Here is a 21,499-nt window from a genome sequence, read left to right on the forward strand (position 1 = left end):
GAGTCCGGTATAGTTGTAAAGGTAGGATTTGAGATTGCTAAAACCAGGTTCTGTTAAAAAGGAGGGGGAGAGATAATTCTGAGTACCTACACAAATAAGAACACAACAGTAACAGTAATATCTGTGATGCTTGGGAATTGAGCACATTCCCAAAGTACTATAAATTATACAAAATAAACTATGCAAAATATGTGAATGAATTATAATATTTCTAGTATATGTCAGGATGCTGAATTCAGCTTGAAACCAAAAGGTTACCAGTAATTGTCTCTCAAAAGCAGATTTACATGTAAATATCAATTTCTGTGATTCCTAAACACAGCTGAATTCAAAAACAATCCTTGCACAATTCAGTCCTATATATGTTTACCTGGAAGTGTGTCCTACTGAGTTCAATAGGCTTACACACTAGTAACTAATAGGCTATACAGTTGGACATACAGTATATAAGAGCAGGCCTATAACTCGTGCTGTGAATCTTGACCCTCCCATAAATTAATCCTTCTCGCTCCCCCTCCACGCCACAAAAATGAAAACAATCCTTACATGGTCCCTTGTGGTGTGTTGTGCCCTTTGAGGGGGGGGGGGAATGTCAAAATGTAAATTACTGTAACACAAATCCACAGAGAACCTTTCTACACTTTAGCCAGTAACTACCAAAAAGATAGCATGTTAATAATGAGAACTTGACTTACCGATACCATTTTTCTGGCTCCCTGTGTGGGGAAGAAATACATTTGTAAGTGGAAAGAATTGTAATTTAATATGATAGATAGACAATCTATGATAGATAGATGATAGATAGAGATTTCACTTGGGATAAGGTGAGGTGAGACTTCCAATTCCACCTTGTCCCCCTAGAGATCATCATCCCTACAGAGGAAGTAGGGAGCTTACCCACAAGAGTGATGAGCAGCACAAAAATGACCCCCCTCATGTTCAAGGTGAATGAAAATGTCAGGGAACAACACCAGCTTTTATACACAAAGAATGATTAACAGGCATCTGGTGCTGGGGGAGGAGTTATTGAGTTATCAACTTGGTTACTCAAGTTGCTCAAACATTCTGTTGGCAACCATATTGGCTTTTTTTGCTTTATAAAGAGAACAAAAAATATTGATGCGCCCCCTCAAACTATTCACTGCTGCGATGCAAGCGCAGAGTGGAGGAGGGCAAGAAACAGGGGCAACTTCAGTGGAATTGTGAAGTGCTGCTGCTGCTCATGATCTGAGCCAACCAGCAAGCTATGGTTGCTTTTGGCATACTAAAGGTTGTTCTCCCATTCATTCCACCAGTAAGGCAGGGCAGATCTTTCCATTTTGGTGCTGTTGGTTTCTCGTTTTTCCAGACTTAAATTCAGTCCTCCATATTTCTGCAACATTTTTCTATCTTCATGAAAAATCAGCATTTTTGTGCAAATTTCTCATAGTAAACATTTTTGTGCCCATTTATTGCAAGCGGATTCCCTTCATGGTGTGTGTGTGTGTGTGTGTGTGTGTGTGTGTGTGTGTGTGTGTAAAATCTCACTAATATTTGGATTTTTATGCTCCCCCAGTATATGAATTTTTGTACTCTTTACTGGGTTGGTGAAGTGCAGTGCAAAATTTGGAGAATTCTCACTGGGCTATTTTGGGATGTTTCCTCCTCCTTGCCCTTTAGGCCTTTTCTGTCTTTCCTAAATATGTTTTTATCTGTACTTCTGCAAACTTTGGGACCAGCCCTTCCTCCCACACGTTGATACCTTCTCTTATTTCTCAATTTTAGCTACATCGCTGTCATGGCTCAGCTTCCTGAATTTTCTAAGAGTATATATGATGGAGATTTAATTTCTTTTTTTTAAAAAAAAACGGCAAACTTAGGATACATGATTATTTAAGAATATATATATAGAAATGTTTACTCCAGAAGGAGAATCGTGGATGGCCATGATGAGCTGGAAGGTTTCGAAACATTTGTATTTAGACATAAGGTTGGCAAGGTCATTTTGACCTGACACACATGGCCCAAGCTCTTATCTGTGCTCTTTCACTGCAGGACAGAGACATCAGCAATCATATAAAACTATCTGAAAGGCATCCCAGCTTACGTGCATAGCTTCATTGGTATATGTAAACTGCCTCATAAAACTGAAGAGTTGGAAGGGACCCTGAGTGTCAACTTTTCCAGTGCCTTGCAATGCAGGAATCTCAACTAAAGCCACCCAAGCTCTGCTTAAAAACCTCTGACAAAGGAGAGTCCACAGCCTCCACTGTAGAACTGCTCTTACCCTCAGAAAGTTCTTTCTGATGTTTAGTCAGAATCAACATTCTTGTAACTTGAATCCATTGGTTTGGGTCCTAGCCTCCAGAGCAGGAGTAAACATGCTCTGTGCATGCTCTGGTTATCTCCCGCTTCGACTACTGCAATGCGCTATACGTGGGGCTACCTTTGAAGGTGACCCGGAAACTACAACTAATCCAGAATGCGGCAGCTAGACTGGTGACTGGGAGCGGTCGCAGAGACCACATAACACCGGTCTTGAAAGACTTACGCTAGCTCCCAGTACGTTTCCAAGCACAATTCAAAGTGTTGGTGCTGACCTTTAAAGCCCTAAATGGCCTCGGTCCAGTATATCTGAAGGAGCACCTCCACCCCCATAGTTCTACCTGGACACTGAGGTCCAGCGCCGAGGGCCTTCTGGCGGTTCCCTCACTGTGAGAAGCCAAGTTACAGGGAACCAGGCAGAAGGCCTTTGCGGTAGTGGCGTCCGCCCTGTGGAACGCCCTCCCATCAGATGTCAAAGAGAACAACAACTACCAAGCTTTTAGAAGACATCTGAAGGCAGCACTGTTTAGGGAAGCTTTTAATGTTTGATGTATTACTGTATTTTAATATTCGGTTGGAAGCCACCCAGAGTGGCTGGGGAAGCCCAGCCAGATGGGTGGGGTATAAATAATTTATTATTATTATTATTATTATTATTATTATTATTATTTTATAAACAAGCTTGCTCCATCCTCCATGTGACAGCCTTTTAGATATTTGAAGATGGCTGTCATAGCTCCTCTCAGTCTCCTCTTCTCCAGGCTAAAAATACCTAACTCCCTCAACTGTTCCTCATAAGTCGTGGTTTCCAGACCCTTGATAATCTTGGTCGCCCTCCTCTGCACATGTTCCAGCTTGTTAAGATCCTTCACGTCCTGCTACGTTGCAGCAGCAACATCAGCAACAGCTAAGCTTGGAGGGTCTTCTTTCCCATCCATTCCTGTAGCTTCTTTGGAAGTAGGGGACCTTTTTTGGACTGAAGGCCACATTCCCTCAGGGGTATCCTTCCAGAGGCCACTGCTGCCCATGGTGGGCATGGCCAGGGGCAAAAGTAGGCAGAGTAACTGATAAGCCTCTTATCTACATTCCAGCCATGCAAAAGTTCAAAGTTTCTCCCACCGCACACCCTTGTCTTCCTCTCTCTTGTTAGGCATGCAAAAGGACTTATTATACTTCATGAACACATTCCAGCCAAGTAAAAGAACTCAAGGTAGGTGCAGAGCTGGAACTGTGAAGGTGTGGTCGGCGGAAATGAGTGTGGCGTGAGGGGAATCCCATGGGTTGAGCTGAGAGGCCAGGAGGACTACTGTTGCCACCAGACCTGAGGTCCCCCAGCCCTGGTACAGCTGTTGGAGTCTTGTTGAAAAGTCCCCCAAGATTCTCTTGCGTTGCCACTGTAGGTGTGGTTGTCTCTTTCTGTCTTATGAACCCCTCACCCTGTCTCCTTCTTTTTTTATATAAGAGATAGCAGCCACCTGGGTGAGAGAGGCATCCAAATCAGGGCCACATTTCTGAAAGAGGCCTGATGTTCACAACATATGCCCTCAACATTCCTCAGAGGAAAGTTGGGCCGCACTCTTGAGCAAACCAGGTGACTTGTGAGAGAGTGTGCCCCCCAAAAGGGGCATCTTTGGGGGCCATAGTCTTGCGGGAGCCAAAATGGGCCAACATCCCAGGAGCCAATCAGAAGCTGGGATAGCTTCTGTAATTCCAGCTCAAATCAGGACAGTTGAGGGTTATGTCATAACCTATCATATAGCCATGCCTTCCGATAGTTCTAAATAAAATACTGTTTTTTTAAAGGCCTTTTTGTGAACATACTCAAGCAGGGGTTGCACATCTGTGGCTCAGTCAATGTCATTGGGCTTCAGTTCCTCTCAGTCTCAGCCATCACAGCCACAGGTAAGGAATGAATGTCCAAGACCACCTGGAGGTTTGCAGGTTTCCTACCCAGGATGTATACAACACACATTGCCCTTTCTCAAGGCAGAGCAATGGAGTGAACAGTAGGGGTAGGAAAGCTGCATATTGAGACACGGCTGTCCTGGGACAATTTGGTCTCACAGCCAAAGTGCACTCCTGTTTAGTTTAACTCGTCGTACTGTCGTTGGGTGCCTGATCTGGCCCAGCAGTGTTCTTACAAATGCCCCTTCTGTCCTAGCAGGACTGCAGATAACGTTGGGCTCTGTAAAGTCCCTTCAGTCATGGGGAATGTGTGGACTGCAGCCTAAAAGATATGTGAAGATCACTTGTGGAGCAATGAATCATTTTGCCCACACCTGCAATTCAATTAGGGATGAGGGAGATTTATTTATTTATTTATTTATTTATTTATTTATTTATTTATTTTTACCCCGCCCATCTGGCTGGGTTTCCCCAGCCATTCTGAGTGGCTTCCAACAAAAGATTAAGAATACATTAAAATATCAGTCATTAAAAACTTCCCTAAACAGGGCTGCCTTCAGATATCTTCTAAACGTCAGATAGCCAATTCCATCCCCACGGAAAGGTGGATTACCTAATTCACACTCTGCAAAACAATATGCAAACTAAAGCACAACTATCCTTTGAAATTCCGCATTCCCCTATCAGTTTCAGGTTTCCTTGATTTCTCATTTTCCCAATCTTAAATTCAGTTCTCCACATTTCCACACCAGTTGGTGATTTTGTAAAAGCATCATCAAAGCTCACCAGCATTTTAGTGTCCATTTCTACAAATGTTTTTATGAGATTTTGCCTTAAATACTTCTCCCTTTTTTGCAGAGCAGTTTCCCCTAATATAATGCAAATTTGTATGCATTTTTTCACTAATATATGCATTTTTATGCACACACTACCTTAATATATGTGTTTTTGTTAACATGACTTGGCTGAAAAAACAGCAATGCAAAATTCGGAGAATTGCAGACATCAAAGGGTGGATGTGTTCATTGAGGATCTGAGGTGAGATACCCACACAGTGGAATTGTCTCTAGTTCCAGTCACCACACAGAGGCAGTTTAAGATCCAAAATAGTTTACTGCTGTAGAATATTAGGCTTCGGTAATACAGTTCCGGATGCTGATATATACATACAGCTGGTAGACTTTGCAGATACAGATACAGATAGATAGCTACAAACAAAAAGTATCTCTGTTGTTCCAGCAATTCTAGATGTTACACAGACTCCAACTCACTTCTCAAGACTGACCCTGGCACACAGACAGACTCACTGACTGACTAATGAGCTGACATGTCTCAGTCACTTAGATAGATGGCACTGGGCCATCACCATAGCAGCTGTCTTGGCTGACCTTTGGCCTGTTGGCTTATCTCATACATGGGATGATTTGCACTCATGAAGGAAATTAACCTCTTCCTTCTTGTCCATTTCATCCAACAGTGTTTCGGTCCTTGTATTGTTATGGAAAGTGCAAATTAGGCAGGTTCGCTTTTCAATGTGAACTAGATCGAATATTCTGATACGTCAACGATGTATCTGCACGCATCCTTGTCTGCACGCATCCTTATTTGGTGTGTTGATTTTATACACCCATTCTGACATTACACAGAAGTATTGGTAGCTTTAGGTAAAGGTAAAGGGACCCCTGACCATTAGGTCCAGTCATGGCTGACTCTGGGGTTGCGACGCTCATCTTGCTTTATTGGCCGAGGGAGCCGGCGTACAGCTTCTGGGTCATGTGGCCAGCATGACTAAGCCGCTTCTGGCAAACCAGAGCAGCACACGGAAATGCCGTTTACCTTCCTGCCACAGCGGTACCTATTTATCTACTTGCACTTCGTGCTTTCGAACTGCTAGGTTGGCAGGAGCAAGGACCGAGCAACGGGAGCTCACCCCGTCGCGGGGATTCGAACCGCCAACCTTCTGATCGGCAAGTCCTAGCTCTGTGGTTTTACTCACAGCGCCACCCGCATCCCTTTTGGTAGCTTTATGACCTTCCAAAATAATGCAACATTAGAAACCAGTGTAGACAATAGTAAGCTACAGTAGATGGACCCATGGTCTGACTTCGTACACAGCAGCTTTCCATGCGAAACACAAACTGTGTCTGTCATCCACCGGGGGGAGCACCCCTGGTGGCAGAAGAACGCTTCCTAATGTGAAACAAGCAGCAGTTGGGGTGGAGGTGCGCTGAGGCAACAACTTTGATGTGTGGGGTTTTTTGACACACGCATACACACAATTTGGACCCAAAGTTCTCCACAAAGAACTTTCAGTTTAGCCTTCAATCTGTTTACTTTGGCCACTTCCCAGGATTCTGTCATGTACTGGGGCTGCCTCATATATTCTTGCTTATTCCTTCGTGCTGGCAGTTTCGTGTGGTGTCTTGCTGCTTTGAATGACCACCACAGATCAACTGAAATCACAGAACTGTAGAGTTGGAAGGGACCGCGAGCGTCATCTAGTCCAGCTCCCTGCGATGCAGGAATCCTTTGCCCAACATGGGACTTGAACTCATAACCCTGAGATTAAGAGTCTCATGCTCTACTGACTGAGCTATCACAGCTGTATGTTCATGTCACATCAAACACACTGCTTTTCCACCCAAAAAGAAATTGTGCTCAAAGCACCTCATAATACTTTTTTTTTAATAAAAAAGTTACCAAGCTATGTGTATTTTAATGAAGGGGGGGGGAGATGTTTTACTGGACTGCTGCTATCAAGATGCTACTTGTGCTGCTAAGGGACCCCAACACTCTGCCGTATCATTGGCTCATCCATGACAGCAGGACCTTTGTTACTTAACTGCCATGGTCTGGCAGAGTAGGGTTGGGAGGTACCAGCTGGGGAATCCGCCCCCCCCCCCAGCGAAGAAGACTCAGAGCCATGGGACTGGTGGTGGGATGACCATGAGTGGTCAGAAGGAGAAGAGGGAGCAGACTGAGAGGAGGAGGAGGTGTTGGAAGTGGCAATAAGACTTTAGTGAGCTGGAAGAGGCAGAAGTAGAAGCTGGAGAGGAGCAAAGAGACAGAGATTAGGCAGGCTGTAGAGATAGCCAAAAGGTCCCTTTGACTGCTGTGACCAACTCCCCTCTCCTCTGGTCTCCCAGAACCAGAAGAGGTATGAAAAGGGCAGAGCAAAGACAGGCAAAATGATGGAGCCTCAGATTGCTTGGGAAGGAACCAGAGGACTTAGGGAGCTGTGAGAAAGTAGCAATCCTCAGTCTCCACAACTTCCTCAAGAGTTAACTATATTCTCTAGCCTTTATGCTGGAGAGGATGTAAGCTTAAAGGCACTGTTAAATAGTGGGTAGACATAGCAGACGACACAGCGATTTCTACAAAGCAGCTCTTCATTTGTAAGCTGGAACAGAACTGAACAGCAAACAGCTCAGCCGGCCTGCTTTTATAGGCAGCTGGCTGTCGACACTGTAGCAACAACAACCCAGGGTTTCCCGCCTAAAGTAACTGACGTGGACCTGAGTGAAAACTATATACACAATACTCCTGGTGGCCAGGGTGAGAAAGCCATTTCTGAGCCTCGGGAAGAGAGGGGGTTGCGGGCTGGCCCCTCCCACATGCGTGGGGGCTGGATTTCAGCCCCCGCGAGATCCAGGGAATCCCCGGGCGTGCCTGCCCCCCCTGCCTGCCAATCGGCGGGCCAGGGAGGCGTGGCCTAATACTATTTAAGGCCAGGCACGCCTCGGGTCCGCCCTCTTTACTCCTCGGCAGCCGAGAGGTTCCCTTTCCCAGCTGAGCGGTTTGTATTTCCTTGAGGTCTTCACCCTGCTCTCGGCTAGATTTTCTTTCCCTCCCGCTAGGTCTCTTCATCTACCCATCGTCGGAGGCGCCTGCAGCTTTCTTCCAACACTGGGCAGCAGGACCAGGGGTTTTTCCCCACAGCGCGCTCTCCTTTCAGTCACAAAGACCTTGGATTACAGCTCTTTTCACAGCTAAAGGGACAAGGCTTTGTCTTCATAACGCAGGGAGTCAGCTCTGCGTGAGGTTGGTGATTTCGGGGGGGAGGGAGCCGAACTGTGCTTCTGTTTTTAAACTCTTGCGGCTGTGCATCTTGGGTGGCTGAGCAAGCGCAGGGACGTTGTTTAATTTCTTGCAGCCAGTGAACCTTATTTCTTCATAGAATAAATAATTCTTGCAGCCTGCGCCTCTTATTTCTGCCTAAAATAAATAAGTAAACAAAGAAATAAAATAGAGGGTGGATAAGCGGCTGCTTCTTTGACTGAATGTTAAGCTGGCTGCTTCTTTGAGGGCGCGCGATCACGGGGCTTTTCTAGCTGTGCAGTGAAAGTTTACCGGTTACCTAGGTTACCGCAGCTAGCGGCCGCCATTTTGTCTTAACCACGTGGCTTGAGGAGGCGCCCGCCATCTTAGGTGAGGCGTTTGCCCTCTGTGAGGTTTAGTGCTTTAAATATATAACCTTCCTCTGAATGTTAAGCTGTCTCTTCGCTGTGCAAGGGGTGTCTAGCTAAACTGCTCCTTTTGTTGGCACAGTCCGACAAATAACTCAGACTGCTTAGTAACTCGCAACTTTGTTAGCCTTCTATTCAGCAGCTGCACGCACGCTCAATAAATTCCCCTGTGCAGGCGAAGTTCTTTCTGTGACTGGGGGCTGCTACTTTGTGCCTTCATTCGTAAGGTTATTCTGTTGCTTGTGCCAGTGCACCCGGGCTTTGCAAGGGAAATTCGCTACTGTTGCAAACTGCTGGGAGCAAGTACCTAAAGTGTATAAAGTGGTAAAGTGTGTGTGCTGTTTCTAAGGTGCTGGTAGCTTGCAAAATTAATGGAGGCATTTTGCAAACGCTACAGCTTGCATAGTATTCAGCGCTGCTTTTAAAAAGTTAATTGCTTTAATTGGCAGACGCTGCAGCTTGCATAGTATTCAGCGCTGCTCTTAAAAAGTTAATTGCTTTAATTGGCAGACGCTGCAGCTTGCATAGTATTCAGCGCTGCTCTTAAAAAGTTATTGCTTTAATTGGCAGACGCTGCAGCTTGCATAGTATTCAGCGCTGCTCTTAAAAAGTTAATTGCTTTAATTGGCAGACGCTGCAGCTTGCATATTACTTAATAATAATAATAATAATAAAATTATTTGATGCAACTAGCAAACACTGCAACTTGCATATGATTTAGCGCTGCTCTTAAAATTATTTGGTGCAATTAATAAACGCTGCAGCTTGCATATTATTTAGCGCTGCCTTACAGTTAATTGGTGCAATTAGCATAAGCTGCAGCTGGCATATTATTTGGCACTGCTTTTATAAATTATTTGGTTCAATTGGCAGACGCTGCAGCTTGCATATTATTTAGCGCGGCTTGAAAAAAATATATATATATACAAAAGAAAAAAAAATAAAATAAAAATAAAATAAAATAAAACATTTAATTGGTGCAATTAGCAAATGCTGCAGCTTGCATACTATTTGGCACTGCTTTAAAATAATAATAATAATAATAATAATAATAATAATAATAATAATAAAATTAATTGGTGCACCTAGCAAATACCGCAGACTGCATACTTAGCGCTGCTTTTAAAATTAATTGGTGCAATCAGCAAGCGTTGCAACTTGCATATTTACCGCTGCTCTTGAAATTAATTGGTGCAATTAGCAAACGCTGCAGCTTCAAGTATAGGGTTAGGATAATAAATAAATAAATAAATAAATGGTTGGGATAAATTGAACAGATAGCTATACAATAAAAATAAATAAATATATTAATAAATAAATAAATAAAAGTAAAATAATAATTAAAATAATAAATAAATAAATAAATAAATAAAAATATATTAATAAATAAATAAATAAATAAGTCAATCAGTCAAACTCACTTCAGCAGAGTGGCAATGGCTTCTGGAGGCGACCAACAGCCTTCCACCTCCGGCAATCAGTTTGCACCCGCCGCAAGTAATGGAAGCGCGCACATGGCAGCTATGCCCTGCGATCCCCAAGCTTTTGCTCAGTTTTTCAGGGCATTTGAAACATTCTATAGGCAGTGCAGACCGGGGCCTTTGGCACCCCCGGCTCCAGAGCCGTCACAAGACGTGATACCCGACACGCCACCGGGCAATCAAGGGCAGTTGGACATCCCACTTACAGCAGCAGCCAGTGCACGGCCTGAGACTGCATCCACAAGCCGCCCTAATACACGCGCCCAGTCCGCACTATCTAAGAAGGCTCCACAAGGTGGTAGTAAAGGTAAGGTGCCCGCAAAAGGTAGTAGCAAGGGAAAGGCGCCTGCAAAGGGTGCCAGTAACATCCTCTCTTCACAGGCTTCAGGTATTCCAAGTGTTTTTCAGGAACAACAGCCTCAGCATAGCTCCACCGATGACAGCGCAGGATCTGGGTCCGATGAGGAGCGTGAGGAGCCCCAGCTGCCACAGCCTGCCGCCAATTCCAACCCAGATACCGGAGACACGCACGGGGGTAAGAGGAAGTCGAAGAGGAAACACACCTCAGCGAAGAAGAAAAGGAGCAAACAATCGGAGACAGAAGAGGATTCAGGTACATCATCCTCAGATTCTGATAGTGAGGGCCCCATGGATGGGTACTGGGGTCACGGGGAAAATAATCATGGGATCCCTTTGTGGGCGCACGAGCGCAGGGCCAATTCGCACCGCAAGACATTCAATGGAGTGCTTGATTGGAAAGATGGGGCGCTGGTGGAGGATGTAAAGGTCGCCACCAACCAGCCCACGGATTTTATTTTGGGGAACCATCTATCCCAAAGGAAGAGGAATAAGATCCTCAATGGGGATTATGTTGACATCTTTACACTCCTCCCTCCAGCTAAATTAACTGGTAAAGGTGAAAAGAGGCGCTCTTATGGTAAGAGGAGGTATAGAACGCCCAGGGCGGAGCGCACTTTTGAGAATTGGTTAGATGGCTACCAGATCTTCATGGGAGTTGTGTGCGCGGCTTATCCTCGCCGATCCATGGATTTGGTGGCGTACCTGGCTCACGTGAGGAGGGCTCGCGCGCTTGCTGGCGAAAACGCTGCTCTGACCTATGATGAGAATTTTCGGAGAAACGCGTCGCTACTCCCAGCCACCCGATGGGACCTTACGGATCCAAACTACTGGGGTGAGGATGTAAATCCATACATTGAAAAGAAAAATCAAGACCTCGCAAAAGTGGGTAAGAACGAGACAAAACGGCGTCGCCACTGCTGGGAGTTCAACAGGGGCGTATGCTCACGCCCCTTTTGTAAGTACCTCCATGAATGCGAGCGTTGCTGGGGAAACCACCCGGCCTCCGCGTGCTACAAGAGTAAGCAGCAGCCCTTTCGGGGGGGCAGGGGGTACTTCCATAACAATTCCAGAGGTGCCCCCGGATCCTCTCATCAGGGACCAGGTAACCGTCAATAATTTGGATCTCGGTCTGGCCTTCTCCCCAATCCACCTGCAGCCACTAAAAAACCTACTGGACAAATATCCAGATCGTAAAGCTGCCCAATATCTTTGGGAGGGCTTCTCCAGAGGATTTAGAATCCCGGTATCGGTTGCCCCTAACACTGGGGTCCCTCAAAATCAAAAATCAGTCAGGGAAAGGCCCGATGTAGCTAGAAAAAAGATAGAAAAAGAAATCAAGGCTGGGAGAGTGGCAGGTCCCTTTGTCGAGCCCCCCTTCGAGGGACTTCACCTGTCTCCATTGGGCATTGTACCAAAAAAGGCACCTGGGGAATTTCGGATGATTCATAACCTCTCTTACCCAAGGGGAGGCTCAGTTAACGACGCAATTCCTCAGGAACTTTGCACAGTGAAATATGCCTCTTTTGATCAAGCAGTTAAGATGATTCGCAGATTTGGGCAAGGTGCATTTTTAGCAAAATGCGACATTGAGTCGGCTTTCCGCCTTCTTCCCGTGCATCCAGCTGACTTCCGTTGGCTGGGCTTTAAATTTGAGGGTGCGTATTTCATTGACAAAGCTATGCCCATGGGCTGTTCTGTAGCCTGCGCTGCTTTCGAATCCTTTAGCACATTTTTGGACTGGGCCCTACGGCTCAGAACAGGGTCGGTGGGCGTGTCACATTATCTCGATGATTTTATCCTGGCGGCGGATAGCAGACTGCAGTGCTCCGCCCTCCTAGAGGCTTTCACGGCCCTAGCAGGGGAGCTGGGGGTACCACTGGCCGCTGACAAAACGGAGGGCCCAGCCACGTCCATGGTCTATTTGGGTATCGAGCTAGACACTGTGGCCCAGACTTCTAGGCTGCCAGCTGAAAAGCTCAAGGCACTCAAAGCAATGATTCAGCAACTGTTGCCCCTGAAGAAGATCACCCTAAGGCAAATTCAATCCCTTTTAGGCCACTTAAATTTTGCTTGTAGGGTTGTGGCTCCGGGTCGTCCATTTTGTAACCGCCTAGCCAGGTTGGCGGCAGGTCTTAAGGCACCACAACATAGAGTGCGACTCTCAAAAGAAGTCAAAGCCGATCTGGGGATTTGGCTGCAATTCCTAGATAAATACAATGGGATATCCTTATGGCAGGATTCCTTGGCCTTGAGTACTGACTTCCAAGTTCAGTCTGATGCTGCCGGGTCGTTGGGTTTCGGGGTTTACTTTCGGGGTCAGTGGTGTGCCAGAAAATGGCCGCCTGACTGGCAAGGAAAACCCATCACGCGGGACCTTACATTTTTGGAATTTTTCCCAATACTGGTGGCGGTACATCTCTGGGTGGAACATTTCCGTAACCACAGGGTTTGTTTCAATACCGACAATCAAGCAGTGGTAGCGGTCCTCTCTAGACGGTCTGCGCGATCCGCCAGGGTGGGAAACCTGTTACGGTCCTTTGTGCTCCTGTGCCTCGAAAACAATATATACTTCTTGGCTAAATTCGTACCTGGCACTAATAATGACATCGCGGATGCTCTGTCTCGTTTTCAGATGGAGCGCTTCCGCTCGTTAGCGCCGGATGCGGAGCAATCATCAATGCCTTTCCCGGAGCATCTCTGGAACTATGGGAATGTGAAGTAATCAAGGGAGTATTCGGTGCTGTGGCCCCCTCCACAATGCGATCTTACAAGAAGGCTTGGGCTGATTTTCTTAAGTTTCGCAGTAGCATACCTGGTTCGAGGCCCTTGGCCACTCCTTCGACCAGGGAGGTTCTCCGCTACTTGACTCACCTGAAGGGGTTAGGCAGGGCTCCTAGGACACTTAACATCCAGTCGGCAGGGATTTCTTATTTCTGTAAAGCCTTTTTCGCAACCGACCCGTGTGCGGCTTTTATTGTACGTAAATCCTTAGAGGGATGGCGCAGACAGCACCCCTCCAGTGTAGATAGGAGGCGTCCTATAACTTATGACATCCTGTCCCAGATGCACAAAGCATTACGTTCAATATGCTGGTCTAAGTACGAAGCACGTCTATTCTCAGCCGCTTTCTCCATAGCCTTTTTCGGTGCATTACGCATAGGGGAGGTGGTCTGTGAAGGAGTGGCCACCCCAGCCCAGAGGGGAATTTTATTAAGTGATCTCACCCTCTCCAAGACTGACCTAATCGTTCATGTTCGCAACTCAAAGACAGATCAGCGGGGAAAAGGGGCCCTTCTCCGGCTTCCAGCAGCGCAGGACAAGGGTCCTTGTCCAGTGAGGGATACGAGGCGCTTTCTATATGTAAGACCCCAAAACCCTGGCCCCTTCCTGATCCATGCGGATGGATCCTGTTTGGCCAGGAACCAATTCACTCGGGTCTTGCGCATGGCTTTAGCGGCATGCGGTCTACCCGCAGCCGAGTTCGCAGCACACTCTTTTCGGATCGGAGCGGCCACCACTGCAGTACAGTTGGGGCTCACCACGGAGAGGATAAAGGAATTGGGGAGATGGAAGTCCAATGCTTACAAAACATATGTCAGAAATAATCTATGACTACAATTGGTAACCCTGACCTTGGTTTCCCTGTTTGTTTGCCTTGCAGGATCTAAGAGGGTGCGCATTTGGTTGGTAGGCCACAGCATAGTGCACTGGGCCAAGAATCGTGCCTTGAGTACAGGGCTGGGCCTCAACTTAAAATTACCCTCGAACGTAGAGCTGGCATGGGTAGCGCGAAGAGGGATGCGCTGGAGTGAATTTAAACCAGCAGTGATGGCGAGAGCGGCTGCTGAGGGGCCGCCCGATGCGATGGTGATTCAGTTAGGGGAGAACGACCTCCCTTATCGTAAGGGCATTGATCTGAGATGGAACATTTTTGATGACCTGTCCGATCTGATGACAACATACCCAAACATCACAATATTATGGTCCTCGTTACTTGAAAGGAGGACGTGGAGAGACTGCGTGAGCCCAGTAGGAGTTAATAAAGCGAGGAAAGTTTTGGAGCGGGCAGTGAGACGTAGAGTGGCGGCGCTGGGCGGGTGCATTATTGGGCACCCTAGCATACAGTTTTGCAATGAGGCCCTCTACAGGTGTGATGGCGTGCATCTGTCTGATGCAGGAAATGATATATGGCTGGGAGACATCATAGCAGGGATTAAGGGTTGGTTACAGGCCTGAAGGTATTGGCGGCGAGCTCCGCTCGAGTGGCGGTTAGGCATTGGCAGGGGTCAATTGTTATGCAAATGGACGGGGGGGAAGGAAATGCCATCACCTTCCCCCAAGGAAAAGGGTAGTCCGGTAGAGGACTCCGGGGGCGTTGCCTTGTCCGAGACCTAGTAAGGTAAGGGCCACCGGCACGCCCACGAGCGGTGACACCCGTGGGGTCCTAGTTGGCGTACTTCAACAGGACACCCACGGTTAGTGTTCAACCCTTCCCGGTCACCGTGCCGGGTAGTTGATAGGAGCCAATGCCTAAGGCCAATACCTTCAATTCTGTAATCAATAAAGTTGTGGCCATTTACGCCCATTAACCTTAAATAACGTGTCCTGTGTCTTCATTTCTTATGGGGGAGGGAACTTGCCACGCAAAGCCATTTCTGAGCCTCGGGAAGAGAGGGGGTTGCGGGCTGGCCCCTCCCACATGCGTGGGGGCTGGATTTCAGCCCCCGCGAGATCCAGGGAATCCCCGGGCGTGCCTGCCCCCCCTGCCTGCCAATCGGCGGGCCAGGGAGGCGTGGCCTAATACTATTTAAGGCCAGGCACGCCTCGGGTCCGCCCTCTTTACTCCTCGGCAGCCGAGAGGTTTTCCCATCCCACCCACCCGCAGGTTAGGCAGGCTTGACCTTGCTATGGACTTCGGTTGGTCGCCACAAGGGGCCTGGTAGGAATTTTTCCAAGTTGGCAAATTTCCAGCCTTTTGGTTTTTTCGCCTACCTCGTAGCAAACGTCACAACTTTAACGGTATTTGGCGGTTAGGCATTGGCAGGGGTCAATTGTTATGCAAATGGACGGGGGGGAAGGAAATGCCATCACCTTCCCCCAAGGAAAAGGGTAGTCCGGTAGAGGACTCCGGGGGCGTTGCCTTGTCCGAGACCTAGTAAGGTAAGGGCCACCGGCACGCCCACGAGCGGTGACACCCGTGGGGTCCTAGTTGGCGTACTTCAACAGGACACCCACGGTTAGTGTTCAACCCTTCCCGGTCACCGTGCCGGGTAGTTGATAGGAGCCAATGCCTAAGGCCAATACCTTCAATTCTGTAATCAATAAAGTTGTGGCCATTTACGCCCATTAACCTTAAATAACGTGTCCTGTGTCTTCATTTCTTATGGGGGAGGGAACTTGCCACGCAACTTCAATACATAACAGGCACAGTCCTCCATGTGTGGTGTATCGATTGCTTAAATATATCTGGACCTGATTTTTTTTACTGACTGTCATCTGCCATAAGGGGACAATGTCTTGTACCTGATTCCATGTAAGTCCTTTTGTCCTACTGTCAATGGAAAACGATATCAATCCAAATGTCAAGCATAAAAAATTGGTCTTCTTTCTTATGACAGTAGTGAGACAAATGGTTGCTTCCAATTGGGGGAAAAGCCCTCCCACCACAGAAACATAGGTCCAATATGTATGGACTTTAAAAATATAATGATAATAATAATATTTATTATTTGTACCCCACTCATCTGACTGGGTTGCCCTAGCCACTTTGGGTGGCTTCCAAAAAACATAAAAGCATAATAAAAACATCAAACATTAAAAACTTGATGTGGCGTTTGCCTGTTCATTTGAAAATGTTTGTACAGGGGGAGAGAAAGGGTTAAAATGTATACCAATAGGAAGGGAGAGGGGAGCAACATTGTAATCAGAAAGAAGTGAATCTAGCCCCTTCATTAACCCAATCACAGCGGGAGGAGGTATTTGTGGCGATCATACAGGGTCCCCGGACATTTGACGGTCTATTGATCCCTGTACCACCACTGTGCTCGCTTCCCCGCTGCCACTAACCCGTTACTCTTGGGTAAAACACTGAGTCCAGACAGTTGTTAAAATTGAACCAAATAAACAAGTTTATTTTATAAGCGTTAACAAGTTTATGGTTTCTTAGATAATTTTCTTGTCAGTATCTTAACTTTAGTTTCTTTATCGGCCTATACCTTCCTAATACCTTCTGACTGATTATCTCAACTGTTTGACTGACTCCTCTTAACAGATTCTCTCACTCTCTCACATCAGACTAGCCCAACCCACAGACTTATCCTCCCTCTCTCTTCTTTAACTCCAGACTGGCTCTTAACAACTCTAACTGTAACTCCTCCCCTTGGGTTCCTATAGGTTAGTCATTTTACAATTAGTTAACCCTTTCCTCATGAACCCAGTATGATGTCACACACCTAGGAGGGCAAACGCCACATAAGGATGTACCCTACAAAAATACAAAGCCGTCTTTAGTAATGTTCCAGGAATAGCAAAGGGAGTGGTCCATCGTATAGACACTGGGGATGCTAAACCCATTGCAGTGACCCCTTATCGGATAACTGGGACATACATGGATAAAGTCCGCAACGAGGTGCAGGAGATGCTGAAGGCAGGGATCATAACCCCCTCAGAGAGTCCCTGGGCAGCACCGGTAGTGCTGGTAGACAAACCTGATGGCTCTATAAGATTTTGTATTGACTATCGAAAGTTAAATCACGTCACTAAGGCAGATGCCTATCCGATGCCCCGCTTACATGACCTAATTGAGACCATAGACAGGTGCCATTTCATTACTTGTCTAGACTTGACAAGTAAAAATGGATCCTGGGGACCAGGAAAAGACTGCCTTTAGAAATCCCCTAGGATTATATGAGTTTAAAGTGATGGCCTTTGGACAAAAAAATGCACCAGCGACCTTTCAAAGGCTAGTGGATAAGATCCTGCATGGATTAAGGGAGTTTACAGTAGCTTACCTGGATGATATTGCAATTTTTATTCAAACCTGGTCCGAACACAAAGAGCACCTAGAGTTAGTGCTACAAAGAATTAAAGAGGTGGGCTTGACCATTAAGGCTAGTAAATGTCAGATTGGGGATGCAGAAATCAAGTACAGTGGTACCTCTGGATGCGAATGGGATCCATTCTGGAGCTCCGTTCGCATCCTGAGTAGAACGTAAGACGCGTCTGCACGTGCACGGGTCTCGTTTTGCCGCTTCCGCACATGCTCGTGACGTCATTTTGAGCGTCTGCGCATGCACAAGCGGCGAAACCCGGAAGTAACACGCTCCGTTACTTCCAGGTCGCCGTGGAGCGTAACTTGAAAACGCTCAAACTGAAGCACATTTAACCCGATGCATGACTGTACCTTGGACATATGGTGGGTGGAGGAATAATAAAGCCTTAGAGACCAAGGTGGAGGCAGTTACGAACTGGCCTACTCCTATGTCAAAAAAGAAAGTAAGAGCATTCTTAGGTTTGGCAGGGTATTACTGAAGATTTATCCCTAAGTTCAGTGAACTAGCTGCACCACTGACCGACTTGACTCGTAAGAAAGAACTGGAGCATGTGGAGTGGACATCAGCATGCCAGCAGTCATTTGATGCGCTAAAGAATGCCTTGACTACCGGACCAGTCCTCGTCACACCAAACTACGACCTAGAGTTCAGCATCTTTACAGATGCGCCGAATGCTGGGATCGGAGCCGTACTGTGTCAACTGGGAGAGGAAGACAATCTGCATCCGATCACGTATGTCAGCAAGAAATTGGTACCCAGAGAGAAACACCTTTCCATGATAGAAAAAGAATGTTTTGCTATCATCTGGTCCCTACAGAAGTTAAAACCTTACATCTGGGGCCGGAAATTTATACTGTGCACCGATCATTCACCCTTGCTTTGGCTAAGGACGATGAGAACTAATAACAAACTGCTGAGGTGGGCCCTGTTGCTGCAGGACTTCAATTTCACCATAAGAAGCATGAAAGGGTTCCTGAACATTGTGGCCAATGCTTTATCAAGAAGACCCGATGATGAAGGTTAACCATGGACAGTTAATAATATTTCCTGTAGATAACTGAGTTGCTTTAAATGTTTAATGCAGTTTGATCAGGAGTGAAACTCTGTTCAGTTATCTCTCCTGATCAAACTTCTTTAAGGGGGGAGGGATGCGGCGTTTGCCCGTTCATTTGAAAATGTTTGTACAGGGGGAGAGAAAGGGTTAAAATGTATACCAATAGGAAAGCCAGAGGTGGAGTCTACCTGTTTATAAAAGGGCTTAGCCCGAGGTTTGAGGTAGTTGTTAGTGGGTAGTTGGTTGGTTTTAGTGGGTTGGTTGGTTGGTTGGTTGGTTGGTTGGTTGGTTGGTTGGGAAAGGCAGTTAGAAAAGCAGTTGGCAGGCAGTTGGAAATAGACAGTTAGTGCAGTGGGTTCTTGTGTGAGGGGAGGTAGAAGAGACAGAGACAGGATGAACTAAGACTAAGAAGGTAAAGAGTAACAACGTTTGGAATGCAGTTAAAGTTTGTTTGTGTCTGCAATAAACTACACTCTTCTTTGTTAATTTGAGAACCTGACTGAGACTAAGTGATTTACCAGGGAGGACCTGGTTGGTGGCAGCAGATTAGTGGTGTACAGGTTAATAGTCCATGAGATGACCGGGGGCCATGTACAAACGCCACACTTCCCTGTACAGAGCTGCCTTCAAGCGTCCTTTAAAGTTGTATAGTTATTTATCTCCTTGAAATCTGCTGGGAGGGCGTTCTGCAGGGAGAGCGCCACTACCAAGAAGGCCCTTGGTCTGGTTCCCTGGAACTTCACTTCTCACAGTGAGGGAACTGCCAGAACGCCCTTGGAGCTGGACCTCAGTGTCCAGGCTGAATGATGCGGGTACCTTTCAGGTATAGCACATATGGAGAGCTTATCTCAACATCAGAGGCTGATAAGAGGAATAACAAAGAAAGGTGGTTTTGACTCTGTACAGTCTTTATTTACATTGTTTATTAAAAATAAGCTTGTCTTTCCATCTTTTACACACGATGAATAGGTTTGGCACTTTAATTTGGCCTAGTGGGACTATCCAGTGATGCAGCAATGGAGACCTGTGGCCATCCAGATGTTGCTGATTTGCAACTGCCATCATCCCACATCGTTGGCTGTTCTGGATGGGGCTCCTGGGAGCTAGAGACCAGCAATACATGGAGGGCAACAGGTCCCCCATTCCTACTTTAATGGCTAAAATGGAAATCTATTAAAATTGAACTCTCCTGCCTCAATCATGCACAGAGAGACACCAGCGTAGATGCTCTCACCAGCCTTTGAGAATAGTAGTGATGATCAGCAGTGTTACCCTTCCACCTACAGCAACAGCCCAATGATTTATAAAAACATTTCAGTATATTTTTCTCATTCATGTGTGTATGTGTAGATGAGATAGATGATAGATAGATGATAGATAGATGATAGATAGATAGATAGATGATAGATAGATAGATAGATAGATAGATAGATAGATAGATAGATAGATGATATAGATAGATAGATAGATAGATAGAAAGATAGATAGATAGATAGATAGAGATAGATGATAGATAGATAGATAGATAGATAGATAGATAGATAGATAGATAGATAGATAGATAGATAGATGATAGATAGATATAGATAGATGATAGATAGATACTGTAGATAGATGATAGATAGATAGATAGATAGATAGATAGATAGATAGATAGATAGATAGATAGATAGATGATAGATGTAAAAAATTAGGATGCATATGCATCTGTTCTCCCATTAAACAAAGAGCAATAAGCATCAGTACAGCTTGCTCACCTCATTGGAAGGACATCTCACTTCCACTTTCATGATATAGGGACTAGATATTGTGCTATTATAGATCATTTTGATCTTAGGGAACTATTCCTACACATATGAGTTTCCCATAGGCATCTGTTTGTCCACCATCAGAACAAGATGCTGGGTTGGACAGGCCTCTGGTCTGATCCAGCATGTTTCTTCTGAAGTTCTTATTCATGTTTTCACTGAGCATCTGTACAAACCACCACTGATTAGTTCTACCCCTGCTGCAGCAGTATTTCTTAGCTGATTTCCTCTCTTTGGAGTCAAGTCCTCTTCTCCTTATCCATTCTCTAATCAAGTCTAAGGAAATAATGATCTTCAATGTAGAACGTGTCAGTCTAATCCCACCTACCCACCCCCTAAGCCTGGAAATCTGGGGCTACAGCTTCGGGCACCACTATGCCTGAGTAAATGTGTTCCATAACTATGCTGCTATCTGTAGAAGGAGTCTTTGATTGTGGAGACTGACTATGGGTGTGGGTTAGCTTGTGTGGCAAAGAAGAAGAAAAATACAACTCTGCTCCCTCTTCCAGACCACAGACTGGAGAATAGTATTCTGGGGCAGCTGAGTATCTCTGAATTAAATATGTGATCTTGGTGGGATCCAGTCACCTGTTAAAAATCTAGAATGCAGACCTCACTGTGGTTTTCTGCACTGACTTCAATCAAGCTAACAACTTGTTGACTCGGTTTCTAAACCATCTAATGGGTGTCATGCAGCACAGTTCTTATAGATGTGTGTGTAAGTCTCATTGAGGTCTTTGGAACATATTACATTCATGGAATCATAGAATTGTAGAGTTGGGAGTCCAAACCATGTCAGGATAGGATTGCAGCATTTAGCATCTAGAGATGCTTTGAAGCTCACACCTGTGCTTTGTAAATGTGGTGCCAAGTGATGAGGCTTGGTTTAATAATTGCAGTAGTATCACCTGATTTTTCATATTTAAGAGGTTTTCCACACCCAAAAGGGATGAGTAAATATTACTGAACTCAGCAGAAGTCTTTTTTTCTTTTCTTTTTTTCTTTTTCTTTTTAGCTGGTTCAGGGTAGCATGTCAATGCTTTGCTTTAATTTTGGTGGAATTAGAAGA

The 21,499-nt window shown here is 45.9% G+C and overlaps 1 long non-coding RNA gene across 1 annotated transcript; it reads right to left on the reverse strand.

The window, feature by feature from the left end:
- Positions 1–2: 2 nt before the first annotated feature.
- Positions 3–19,221, reverse strand: LOC307219028. The gene is made up of 3 exons (XR_013840273.1): positions 18,811–19,221; positions 696–716; positions 3–50 (listed from the first exon to the last, which is right to left on the reverse strand). It is a non-coding gene; the product is annotated as an uncharacterized lncRNA (long non-coding RNA).
- Positions 19,222–21,499: the final 2,278 nt, after the last annotated feature.

This window comes from Podarcis cretensis (genome assembly GCF_951804945.1).
Source record: "Podarcis cretensis genome assembly, chromosome: 6".
NCBI lineage: Eukaryota > Metazoa > Chordata > Lepidosauria > Squamata > Lacertidae > Podarcis > Podarcis cretensis.